The 12699-nt window shown below is 35.2% G+C and overlaps 2 long non-coding RNA genes across 2 annotated transcripts; both read right to left on the bottom strand.

Annotated features, from left to right (window-relative positions):
• Positions 1-638: 638 nt before the first annotated feature.
• Positions 639-3257, bottom strand: LOC130468924 (uncharacterized). Its single transcript, XR_008929297.1, has 4 exons — positions 2860-3257; positions 2484-2750; positions 1904-1967; positions 639-948 (listed from the first exon to the last, which is right to left on the bottom strand). It is a non-coding gene; the product is annotated as an uncharacterized lncRNA (long non-coding RNA).
• A 5022-nt stretch (positions 3258-8279) lies between these two features.
• On the bottom strand, positions 8280-10781 carry LOC130468923 (uncharacterized). Its single transcript, XR_008929296.1, has 4 exons — positions 10501-10781; positions 10125-10391; positions 9545-9608; positions 8280-8589 (listed from the first exon to the last, which is right to left on the bottom strand). It is a non-coding gene; the product is annotated as an uncharacterized lncRNA (long non-coding RNA).
• Between the last annotated feature and the right edge of the window lie 1918 nt (positions 10782-12699).

Here is a 12699-nt window from a genome sequence, read left to right as displayed (position 1 = left end):
AACTGGTGTTTTACCACTAATCTTAGCATTCACATGAATGGAAGGATTGTTATGGCCTGGGACCCAGTGTGCTTTGATATTGATATTTTGGCTGTCAGCAGTCAAATGATTCATTGTAATGTCACTCATAAGAGTTCTTGTAATACCCCGGTTCTAGACCCTATTAAAATATTACTTAAAATCATAAAATATTAATTTGAGTATAAAATTCGGCAGAGTTTCCTTTGTAAATCAAACAAACCCAGATTTAGGATTATTCAAAACCTGAAATAAATTCAAACAAAACAAACATCCATCCAAAAATGGGATTTACAAACCCGTATATTTTCAAACGTAGGCGGAAGCAACAACAAAGAATCGGAGTATACCGCCGCATTTACCTAAGGGCAAACGCAAGGCTACAAATCTAAAGAACGATAAAAGATAATAAAGATTACAAATTAACTAAATTAAAACTTCAAAAATATATAAACCTTATATATTATATTAACTATTAAGAATTTACGATTGAAAACCCCCGTTGTGATACATTTGCTTCTAATATTACCGTCCTCACTCGAAGCAGCCTATGAAATCAATAATACATGTGGAAAATAGTCATCTGCTGTAACACCCCGACAATTCTCTCTTTTCTAAAATAACTTTTAAATATAAAACGTAGAGAATTATCAAGGCATTATCGCCCGTGTGAAAACGTAACGGCTTATTCAGAATTTTGCAGCGGAAAACATAAAACTAACTTTTAGGTTCATAAATAATCTATTACATATTAGGTCCAAAACAATTAACTGAAATAAGGAAATACCAATAGTACGACAAGTTTCAAATCCAAGTTAACAAATTGAATCACTTAATTAAACAAATAGAACTACAAACTCTCTAATCCCGATCCCAATGATGCATCATCTTCAAACCTGTAGATGGGCAACGCTTATTGATCCTTAGAGACTGCTCACCAAAGATGGGTCATCACAGGATCAATAGGCATAGCCATGATCAACACACACAAACAAAGCACGTAATCAGCAAAGCTGAGTACTACATACTAAAGCAATAATAATCCTAACATGATACTATTAAACATAATTAAGGGCAGACAAAGCATGATAATCTGACGACCATACTTAACTAGACTAGGCTAAACTGGACTAGACTTTTATAACAATAATATTATTTTAATTGAAATAGGCAATGGACCGAGTTTTCTAGCTAAGCGAGGTACGGGCGCGACTCCGTAACCTCAGTGACCTGCGATATCGAGGAACGTTTGACTGAAAATAGGACGCGGTGATCAATCCGGTCCGAATGAAAGGCCATGGGCTACCACCATGAACCCCAACTCCTGTTTGTCCGTCACTTTAGACGTGCACAGTCTAAAGCTATTGCTACTCAGTTTCACTTTACATGATTTACAAATTGACACCCTGTTATGACTCAACAATCACATAAGGCATGCAACTCACATTTATTTATAACTGTTTTTATCTTAGAATTGAGTAAGTGACCACAAAGGCATCAAACAAGACTCATTCCAATTAACTCCAATCTTTTCTTTAATACTGATCAACCCCTGAATATGGGTATAAGGTTTCAACTTACTAAATAAGGTCCTCCGCCCTCATAAAGTAGTGAAAAGCTAAAAAGGGAACAACAATTAACTGATCTGAATTATATACTAAATAATCTAGTGTTCCCAATCAAACATGTTTGCATCAATCTTTCATACTAACATGTTATAATCCTCAAAATGCAATAAAGGTTTAATATGTTCATCCAACAGTATCAAACATGCAATTTCAACCTGACTAAGTTCATCAACAACATCAACATAACCAAGTTCATCAATAATTCAACATGGTTTCAACAATTAGCACACATTCCAAGCACACAGGTATGTACGTACCTTGTGTAAACAAACTGCAAGACCACTTTAATAATTCAAAAGTCGCCTACGGAGAATTCTCCACCTAACAACAACCAATATAGACTCATATCAATTCATATTGAATTTTCAGCAACATTAGGGAGCTTCAAACCCTTCCTAAACATAATTAGAACATTTCCCAATATCGAAACTTGAATATTTAATCTCCTAGCATCGTAATTATTATATTAATTAGTGAAATTCGTTGAAAACTCTTCAAAGCATCATACTTTAAATTTCCAGCAATATAACTACTTTCAAACTACTCCAAAACATAATTAACATGTTTGAAAGCATAAAAACAATAACTTTAATAATTCCTAACCATCCTACCATGATTTAAAATCATTAAAAACCTTAAAATTCATACTTTAAATAATTAAAAATCAATATTTCAATGCATTTATATAATCTAAAATTAATAATTCAATTATGCAAACATATAATTCTTGAAATTCATAATCAAATCATAAAATTTATAATTTAAATTCAAGAAACATAATTAAACTATTAAAACGTAATTAAATTCATTAATTAGTTTAGGGTTTAAGGAAATAACCAAAAGTGAGAGAGAGGGAGGCTGGCCGGCGGTCGGGACGGCGGTAGCAAGGCAGATAGTCGGTTGACGCAAGGTGGCCGGCGGTGGCAGCAACGGTGGCTGCGCGTGTTTGTAATGGTGGTGCGCAAATGGGAATCCAAGAAAAGAGGAGGGGAAGAGCGTTGGCCGGTAGGGCGGCAGTGGTGGTTGACGTACGTGCAGCAAGGCGGCGCGACAAGGTGCTGGGCACGGTGGTTGTGTGCGGTGGCTGCTGCGCGAACGGGGTTGCTGCGAACACGCAAAGGATTAAGGGAAGCACGAAAAACAGAGGGGAAGGGGAGGAACGAAAGCAGAGGAGGAAGGAGAACCGAAAGAGGAGGGAGAGGACTGAGATTACCGTGCGTGGTGGTCGGCGGCTGGGACGACGGCGAGTAGTGAAGGCGGGAGAGATGGCTGAGTTGTGCGTGAATTGCAGTAGGAGGGTTTCTCTTTTTTTTGTTTTTTCCTTTTGGTTTCACGTAAGAGTAGAGGAGAGAAAGGAGTATTTGTTGGGTTTATTGGTTTGGGCTTTGCCCAATTGGGCTAGGAGTAGAATTGGTTTTTATGATTCGAATTCAAAACTAAATAGGATCGTTTTATAAATTCAATCCGTTTTCGTAATTCGATTTCTTTTCAAAATAAAATTCTAAAATTATTTTTGATTTCAAAAATTCTTAAAATATTTAAAATGCATTTCAATAAGTAAATATACATTAAATATGTATATATATTACTAAAATTCACCAATATAATTTAAATATTATTAATTATTCGTAAAACTATATTAATAAGCTTTATAAATATACGGGGGATTACAATCTACCCCTCTTAAAAGAAGTTTCGCCCCGAAACTTGACACAAGAACTCATACATTTTTTTTTTTTTTTTTTCGAAAGTCTTTAATTCATTCTTACTAGAGAAATACTTGTGCCACTCTTGTGCACTCTTTTGCCAACTTTTGTTTGTTTATGTTACTCATGAACACCTTTTCCTTATGCGAAGAATCTATTTACTTGCATCAACATGTATAAGTTGCTAAAAATAAGCATAAAATGCATAAAAATACTATAAAAATAGGTAATAAGCGCGAATTTCTATCGCATTCTACCCCTCTTAAAGAAAACGAGTTACGCCCTCGTAACTCATCTCAGGGAATAACTTTGGGTATTTCTTCCTCAACGAATTATGTCCTCAATACAATATTCTCACTAAACTCATTCCAACAAGTAAGACTTCTGCAATTCTTTCCATACAATGCCTCAACATGTGACATCGTAATGCTTGCATGGTAACTATTGATGCACGAAAATTCAATCGAACCTAGGTGGCCTTCCCAATTACCCTTAAAGTCCATAACACAGGTTCTCAACATATATTCCGTTAGTAATCTTAGTCTGTCTATCGTTTGCAGTGTGGAAAGAAATACTCATTTTCAATGTTGTCCCCAAGATTCAACTGGACCTTATTGCCAAAATTTCAGACTTTTGTTCTCGATAAGGATCTTACATGTTGCCCTATAAAGGTAATGTCTCCAAATATTCGTAGATAACACCATAACAGCTAACTCTAGGTCATGGGTTTGGTAATTAGCCTTATAAGGTTTCAATTGACGCGACAAAAGCTAAATCTAAAAAGCTTCCTCACATTTCTCACTTCACTTGAATTTCGATTCCTTTTTTAACAAGTTGGTCAATGGTTTTTCTCTCTTCGAAAAGTCTTTCACAACATCCTATAATGGTCATCTAGGCCTAGAAAACTTTAGATACATACACGTTCTTGGAATAGGTCACTCACTCACCTCTCTAATCTTAGCAGGATCTACAGAGACTCCTTCTGGTCAACTTTTCCTTTTTACCAAACCTCATTATGCCTTTCATGGATATGTATAACTTTTGGGCTTAACTCTTAGCTCTTGCACCAATTCATATATTTCTTTTCATCTTTTCCAGACAACAATGATTCTAACGATCCTGGACCACTCAAATCTTCTCTTAAATTTAATCCCTTACGTAACATAGTTCTCAATTAATTTAGTCCTTAACTTTTCCGTCGGTGTCACTATACACATATGACTTCAAGCTTTGTATACTTCATTTAATAAAACTAGATTCTTCCTAGGCGTCTCCAAGTAATCCTCAAGTGTTTGTCATGCTCTTTCTCATTCTATGCATAAATAGGGATATCATCAATAACATCATAACGAACTAAATTCGGAATTCGTAGAAAATCTCATTCATCAAGTCCATAATTAATGCAGGTGCATTGGTTAACCCAAAAGACGTTACTCTAAACCCATAATGACAATGACGAATCCTAATGAGGTCTTAGGCCCTTATCAGCTATTCTCAATTGGTGGTACTTTAAACGCAAATCAGTCTTCGAGAACACACTCGTCCAATTCAATTGATCCAATATGTCATCTATCCTAGGCAAAGGATGCTTGGTCTTGATGGTTGCATTGCTTAGCTCCCTAAAATCGATACCCAATCTCACACTCTCATCTTTCTTCTTAATAAACAACACCAGGGCTCTTCGTGGTGATGCATTAGGCCTAATATACCCCTCATCGAACAATTCTTGAAACTATGTCTTCAATTCACTCATTCCAGGAGGTGTCATTCTATCAAGTGCTCTGGGTATAGGTGTCGGTCCGGGATTCAACTCTATTGTGAACTCAAGGGCTCTAGCTGGTGACGTACTCACAATTTCCCTCGGAAACACACCAACGAATTCATTCACCATGGGAACATCCTCGATCTTCACTCCAACTTCTTTACTCACATCTAGCACAATACAGAAAAATAGTTCACACTCTCTATTCATCAATTTCCTCACTTGCATTATAGAAATCACTTAAAGGTTCTTGGACTTCTCAAAACATTCACATGAGGTCAACCTTCCCATAGGGTTCCTTAAACTTACTTTCGGAATTTCACAATCTACCTTAGCCTTGTAAAAACTTGGTCAATCCATTCCCAGAATTACATCTAGGTTTCCCATTAAACTCTATCAAGTTAGAAACGCAATCTTTTATCTTCAAAGGAAAGTTCTTAAATAACTTGGTACACCTTAAGGTTACACCAGTAGGTATACTAACAGGTAAATCAATCATTTCAAAATCTACTAATTCAGACTCTTAATAACATATGACAAAACGAAAGAATAGGTTGCTCCCGAATCAAATAATGTTTTAACTAGCACGGAGTTAATAGAAAAAGTACCATGAACTACGTCTGCAGAATGTTCAGCTTCATTTCTAGTCATCATGAACGGTTTTCCTGGAGCCTTATTCTGGTTGTTGTTATCATTTGCAGGTTTATTATAGTTCTCTTGATTGTTTTGTGCCCCTCCAGGCTTTGAATTTTGACCTCCAGACTGGTTAAATCTCACTTGGTTCCCATCTCCATTACTATTTTGTTCCTTTCTGTGCTTAGTGAAGCACTCATACTCCCTATGCCCCCTTTTCTGACAATAGTTGCAGGTCACTAATTCTCCTTTGCAATTCTTACCAGGGTGATTATTGTTGCACCTCTTGCAGTGATACATTCTCACGGATTGACTCCTATTGTTGTGCCCCTGACTGTTTCCTCCTCGATAATTTCCATTTCCATTCCCATTCCTATTCTCATTCATATTCTTTTTGAAATTCCCTTGGTTTTCCCGGACATTAAACACTTTTCTTTTCTTTCCAACAACATTTTTCTTGTCCCTTATGGACTGAAAACCATAAATATGAGCGGTTCTCTCATACACATTATCTAAAGGTGTAAGGGTTTCTCCACCTAATCCTAACTGGATCTCATCGGTCAACCCTTGCTCAAACCTCTGAGCCTTTATCTCTTCTGTGGCTACAACCTCAGGTGCAAACTCCGACAGCGCTATAAATTTGCTATAATATTCAGCGATGGTCATACTCCCCATCCCCAGGTTTATGAATTCCTGCGCTTTTCGTTTTGCTATGAAAGGAGGATAAAACTTTTCCCTCAACGCAACGACAAATGAGTCCCAATTAAATCCTTCAACAACACTTAGCCTAGTTCCATTCTCTTTCCACCATAGATCGGCCTCATCTTTTAGGTAAAGGACAGCTTGGCCTACTTTCATATTTTCAGGACAATTTACCGCCCAAAATAGTTTTTCAAACTCCCTAATCCAGTTTTCTAGGAAGGTCGGGTCTGCTTGCCCCTTGAAGTATGGTGGCTTAACTTTCGCAAACCTTTCAAACATGTCCCCTGCAGAATCGAGGCGCTCAGTTCTTTCCTGAGCTAGTTTTTCCGCCAAGAGGCGAATAGCAGCAGCTAGGTCATTATTGTTGGCCATCCTAAAGCGCGACCTGTAAGTAATATATTCTATTTTACGTTCGAAACTTCACTTAACATTATCCTAGCAATGCAATATCACACCAGCATCCAGAATTCACATACATAAACAATCATTTATGAATGATATTCACATACCGGACATTCAACTAAGAAACAAGGATCAAATTCAATCATCACAAATAATAAGGTAGAAAAAGAAGAAAACATTCCCTTGCGTGCCCAAAATAAACTCTTGGTCCTTTGGATAATCAATGATCTAACTTTTATTCCTCAAAAGAATGAGTATAACAATCCCTAAATATTAACAACACACTTGTCCTCAAAATAAAATAAAAGATCTATGATATAAACATAAACTATTGTTGGCGAATTATGGAATTCTCACATTGAAAACGAATACTTTAACTTTTATTGCTAATTCTATAAAGGTTTAATACATCCTTGAAAAGAATAAAGAATAACTCAAACTCTTATTGCTTTAACTTTAAACTGTTGTAGCTTTGCTACTTATTCTCCAAAACATTTAAGAATAAACTAACTATTACAACTTCAAATGTTTAAGGCATCTTGTCTATCTGTTCTTTCCTTGGAAATTTGTGAAGTGAAATCTTGATCCTCAGTATTCGTCGATCTTCTCAAAGGATCCTATGTTGGTGTACTTGGAAAGAAGCGTTTTATTCATGAAACAAACAACTTAAGATCTTACTAACGATTTCCCAACCAAAGCATAATCAGAATTCAATAAAACAATAAGTTTGGTGTAATCAAACAATTTTTATGCACATTTACATGCAACACTTAAACATTTAACATATGCACATAGCAATTAACTTCTTATGCTAGCAATTAGCTACTAATGCACATATAATTCTATACTATATGCCCTTTCCTATATTACCCATCTCTCATAATAAATCATAATAGGTCAAACATTGAAGAATTTAAAGAATAAAACAAGAACGATTAGTAAGAAAAAGTTTATTAAACGAATTAATAATAAACGAATAAATAAAATAAAGAAATTTTATTATTATTTTTATTTTCAAACGAATAATTAATAAGATTCTTTTTTTTTTTTTTTTATTAAACGAATAAATATTAAACGAATAAATATACTTAAGGGATAAGATTTTTTTATTTTTATCTTTTTCGAATATATTTAATTTAATTTCGAAAATAAAGAAACGTACTTAATTCACATAAACAAAAAGTTTCGAATAAATAAGTTGATTCCGAACTTAAATAAGAAATATTATATACTTTCAAACAAGATAAAAGGAAATCGGCCCCCGAAAAAAAAGTACCAATTTTTGAACACTATAATACGTAGAAGCTCGATTTTTAAGAAGTTTATTTTAAATAACTAGATAGTTAGGCGCCTAAAAAAATTGTTAAGTAAAACCTTAGCTTCTAGATACCACTTTGTAACACCCCGACAATTCTCTCTTTTCTAAAATAACTTTTAAATATAAAACGTAGAGAATTATCAAGGCATTATCGCCCGTGTGAAAACGTAACGGCTTATTCAGAATTTTGCAGCGGAAAACATAAAACTAACTTTTAGGTTCATAAATAATCTATTACATATTAGGTCCAAAACAATTAACTGAAATAAGGAAATACCAATAGTACGACAAGTTTCAAATCCAAGTTAACAAATTGAATCACTTAATTAAACAAATAGAACTACAAACTCTCTAATCCCGATCCCAATGATGCATCATCTTCAAACCTGTAGATGGGCAACGCTTATTGATCCTTAGAGACTGCTCACCAAAGATGGGTCATCACAGGATCAATAGGCATAGCCATGATCAACACACACAAACAAAGCACGTAATCAGCAAAGCTGAGTACTACATACTAAAGCAATAATAATCCTAACATGATACTATTAAACATAATTAAGGGCAGACAAAGCATGATAATCTGACGACCATACTTAACTAGACTAGGCTAAACTGGACTAGACTTTTATAACAATAATATTATTTTAATTGAAATAGGCAATGGACCGAGTTTTCTAGCTAAGCGAGGTACGGGCGCGACTCCGTAACCTCAGTGACCTGCGATATCGAGGAACGTTTGACTGAAAATAGGACGCGGTGATCAATCCGGTCCGAATGAAAGGCCATGGGCTACCACCATGAACCCCAACTCCTGTTTGTCCGTCACTTTAGACGTGCACAGTCTAAAGCTATTGCTACTCAGTTTCACTTTACATGATTTACAAATTGACACCCTGTTATGACTCAACAATCACATAAGGCATGCAACTCACATTTATTTATAACTGTTTTTATCTTAGAATTGAGTAAGTGACCACAAAGGCATCAAACAAGACTCATTCCAATTAACTCCAATCTTTTCTTTAATACTGATCAACCCCTGAATATGGGTATAAGGTTTCAACTTACTAAATAAGGTCCTCCGCCCTCATAAAGTAGTGAAAAGCTAAAAAGGGAACAACAATTAACTGATCTGAATTATATACTAAATAATCTAGTGTTCCCAATCAAACATGTTTGCATCAATCTTTCATACTAACATGTTATAATCCTCAAAATGCAATAAAGGTTTAATATGTTCTTCCAACAGTATCAAACATGCAATTTCAACCTGACTAAGTTCATCAACAACATCAACATAACCAAGTTCATCAATAATTCAACATGGTTTCAACAATTAGCACACATTCCAAGCACACAGGTATGTACGTACCTTGTGTAAACAAACTGCAAGACCACTTTAATAATTCAAAAGTCGCCTACGGAGAATTCTCCACCTAACAACAACCAATATAGACTCATATCAATTCATATTGAATTTTCAGCAACATTAGGGAGCTTCAAACCCTTCCTAAACATAATTAGAACATTTCCCAATATCGAAACTTGAATATTTAATCTCCTAGCATCGTAATTATTATATTAATTAGTGAAATTCGTTGAAAACTCTTCAAAGCATCATACTTTAAATTTCCAGCAATATAACTACTTTCAAACTACTCCAAAACATAATTAACATGTTTGAAAGCATAAAAACAATAACTTTAATAATTCCTAACCATCCTACCATGATTTAAAATCATTAAAAACCTTAAAATTCATACTTTAAATAATTAAAAATCAATATTTCAATGCATTTATATAATCTAAAATTAATAATTCAATTATGCAAACATATAATTCTTGAAATTCATAATCAAATCATAAAATTTATAATTTAAATTCAAGAAACATAATTAAACTATTAAAACGTAATTAAATTCATTAATTAGTTTAGGGTTTAAGGAAATAACCAAAAGTGAGAGAGAGGGAGGCTGGCCGGCGGTCGGGACGGCGGTAGCAAGGCAGATAGTCGGTTGACGCAAGGTGGCCGGCGGTGGCAGCAACGGTGGCTGCGCGTGTTTGTAATGGTGGTGCGCAAATGGGAATCCAAGAAAAGAGGAGGGGAAGAGCGTTGGCCGGTAGGGCGGCAGTGGTGGTTGACGTACGTGCAGCAAGGCGGCGCGACAAGGTGCTGGGCACGGTGGTTGTGTGCGGTGGCTGCTGCGCGAACGGGGTTGCTGCGAACACGCAAAGGATTAAGGGAAGCACGAAAAACAGAGGGGAAGGGGAGGAACGAAAGCAGAGGAGGAAGGAGAATCGAAAGAGGAGGGAGAGGACTGAGATTACCGTGCGTGGTGGTCGGCGGCTGGGACGACGGCGAGTAGTGAAGGCGGGAGAGATGGCTGAGTTGTGCGTGAATTGCAGTAGGAGGGTTTCTCTTTTTTTTGTTTTTTCCTTTTGGTTTCACGTAAGAGTAGAGGAGAGAAAGGAGTATTTGTTGGGTTTATTGGTTTGGGCTTTGCCCAATTGGGCTAGGAGTAGAATTGGTTTTTATGATTCGAATTCAAAACTAAATAGGATCGTTTTATAAATTCAATCCGTTTTCGTAATTCGATTTCTTTTCAAAATAAAATTCTAAAATTATTTTTGATTTCAAAAATTCTTAAAATATTTAAAATGCATTTCAATAAGTAAATATACATTAAATATGTATATATATTACTAAAATTCACCAATATAATTTAAATATTATTAATTATTCGTAAAACTATATTAATAAGCTTTATAAATATACGGGGGATTACATCTGCTTACCATAATAAAATGGGTCGTCGCAGGTTCAATTCCAAATGGGAGAACAACACAAACAACAAACAAGAAATACACACGTCAGCAAAAGCTGAGTACCACAACTCTACCTTCATCAAGTATTGAGAAAACTCATGTGAACATTTAAGTAAATGAAGATCATATACCAATTAAAGAATACCTACAACGACATCGTTCCCAAATAAATTTTGAGTAACAAAAGATAAAACATATTGAGTTATGTTAGTAGGTAAGTGAGTATTTGAGATCTCTAATGGTTCTCTATTGGAGCTCTTACCTAATCATATTTATCTCTTATCTTCCAAATTCCAGTAAAATTCACCATTCTAAGTAGATCCAAGAGCCCCTGACAATCTACTGAATAATAGATAGACCCGGGAGACCATGACAGTCTATTTGATGTGTACCCGGGAGCCCCTGACAGTACATTCAATCTTGTTGGCCAAATAATTTCAATAACCTCTAGTGTGCACACCCCCCAACTCTAACTTTTATTGTGACTCGGGAGTCCCTGAACAGTCACACTAGAGATGAGGACGGTTTACCATCTTGCCATATACGACGATAATTAATTCCGAATTACCACATACGGCGAGAACCAATCAATCAATCCCCCAAGCGCTTTAATGATCAATCTCTAATATCTAAGTCCATTCAAGCAAGTCAAATTAACCAATGCGAAATATATTTTTAAACAAGGATTAGTACACTCATTTAGCTTGCACAAGAGGCAATCATTGCACCCTCACTATTTCCAATTTCTTAAAATGTACATAGTAGTCAAAACCTTATAATCAATCATATATTTTCCTAAATAAGTTAAAACACCTTAATATCATCTAAATTAGAAATATAATTTCACTAATTGGTTATACTAAGACACGGTAATAAGAAATTTAAATCAATATTTACAATGGACTCACTAGCATTTTTCCATGATTTGAGTACCATATTTCTCGAATTACAAATCTAAAAATTTATTAGCTTATGCCTTACCCACAATCAACCACCCCATTACCTAGTTTAATTACCTGCATATAATCTAAAATCCATATAAATGCATTCCATGAGGTAAGTTATCAAAACTTTATTGACCCACCGGGTAGTTCACCCACCTGATGTGGCAGAATACGTGGCATGTAACATGGGTGATGATGTGGCATTGGGTCAAAATCTTAACTTTAATGCTCCCTTGCACTCCGCAGCAGTTCCTAGACTAGACTGCAACATTTCCTAGCATTTCGTAGATTGTTTTCCCAAATTGTTCCACAACTACTCCGTACAATTTATTACGTCTTTCATTTCTCTTGTATAACCATTTTTTATGATTTTTTTATGATTAGTTCTTTATAAAAAAATGAAAAACAACTCTTATGATTAGTTCTTTATAAAAAAAATGAAAACCATCTCTTGTCCTCTAATTTGTTTTATCATAAATATCATTTTTACGTCTTTCATTTTTTATAATTAGTTTTTTTATAAAAAAAAATGAAAATCAACTCCCTGTAATTAGTTCTTTATTTTTTATGACATTATCGTCTTCTCATGATTTTCAGGGGTGGTAGGAATACAACAACAATTAGAAATCTCCTCATGTAGCAGGTCCGGTGAAGGCAAATATCGGTGCGGCGATAATAGACGGTATTAGGATTTGATAGGGGTTATTGTGCGTGATACAGAGGGGCTTATTAATATATCATTGTTGTGGCTGAGCCG

This window comes from Spinacia oleracea, chromosome 3 (genome assembly GCF_020520425.1).
Source record: "Spinacia oleracea cultivar Varoflay chromosome 3, BTI_SOV_V1, whole genome shotgun sequence".
NCBI lineage: Eukaryota > Viridiplantae > Streptophyta > Magnoliopsida > Caryophyllales > Amaranthaceae > Spinacia > Spinacia oleracea.
This window is presented reverse-complemented; position numbering and strand designations above follow the sequence as displayed.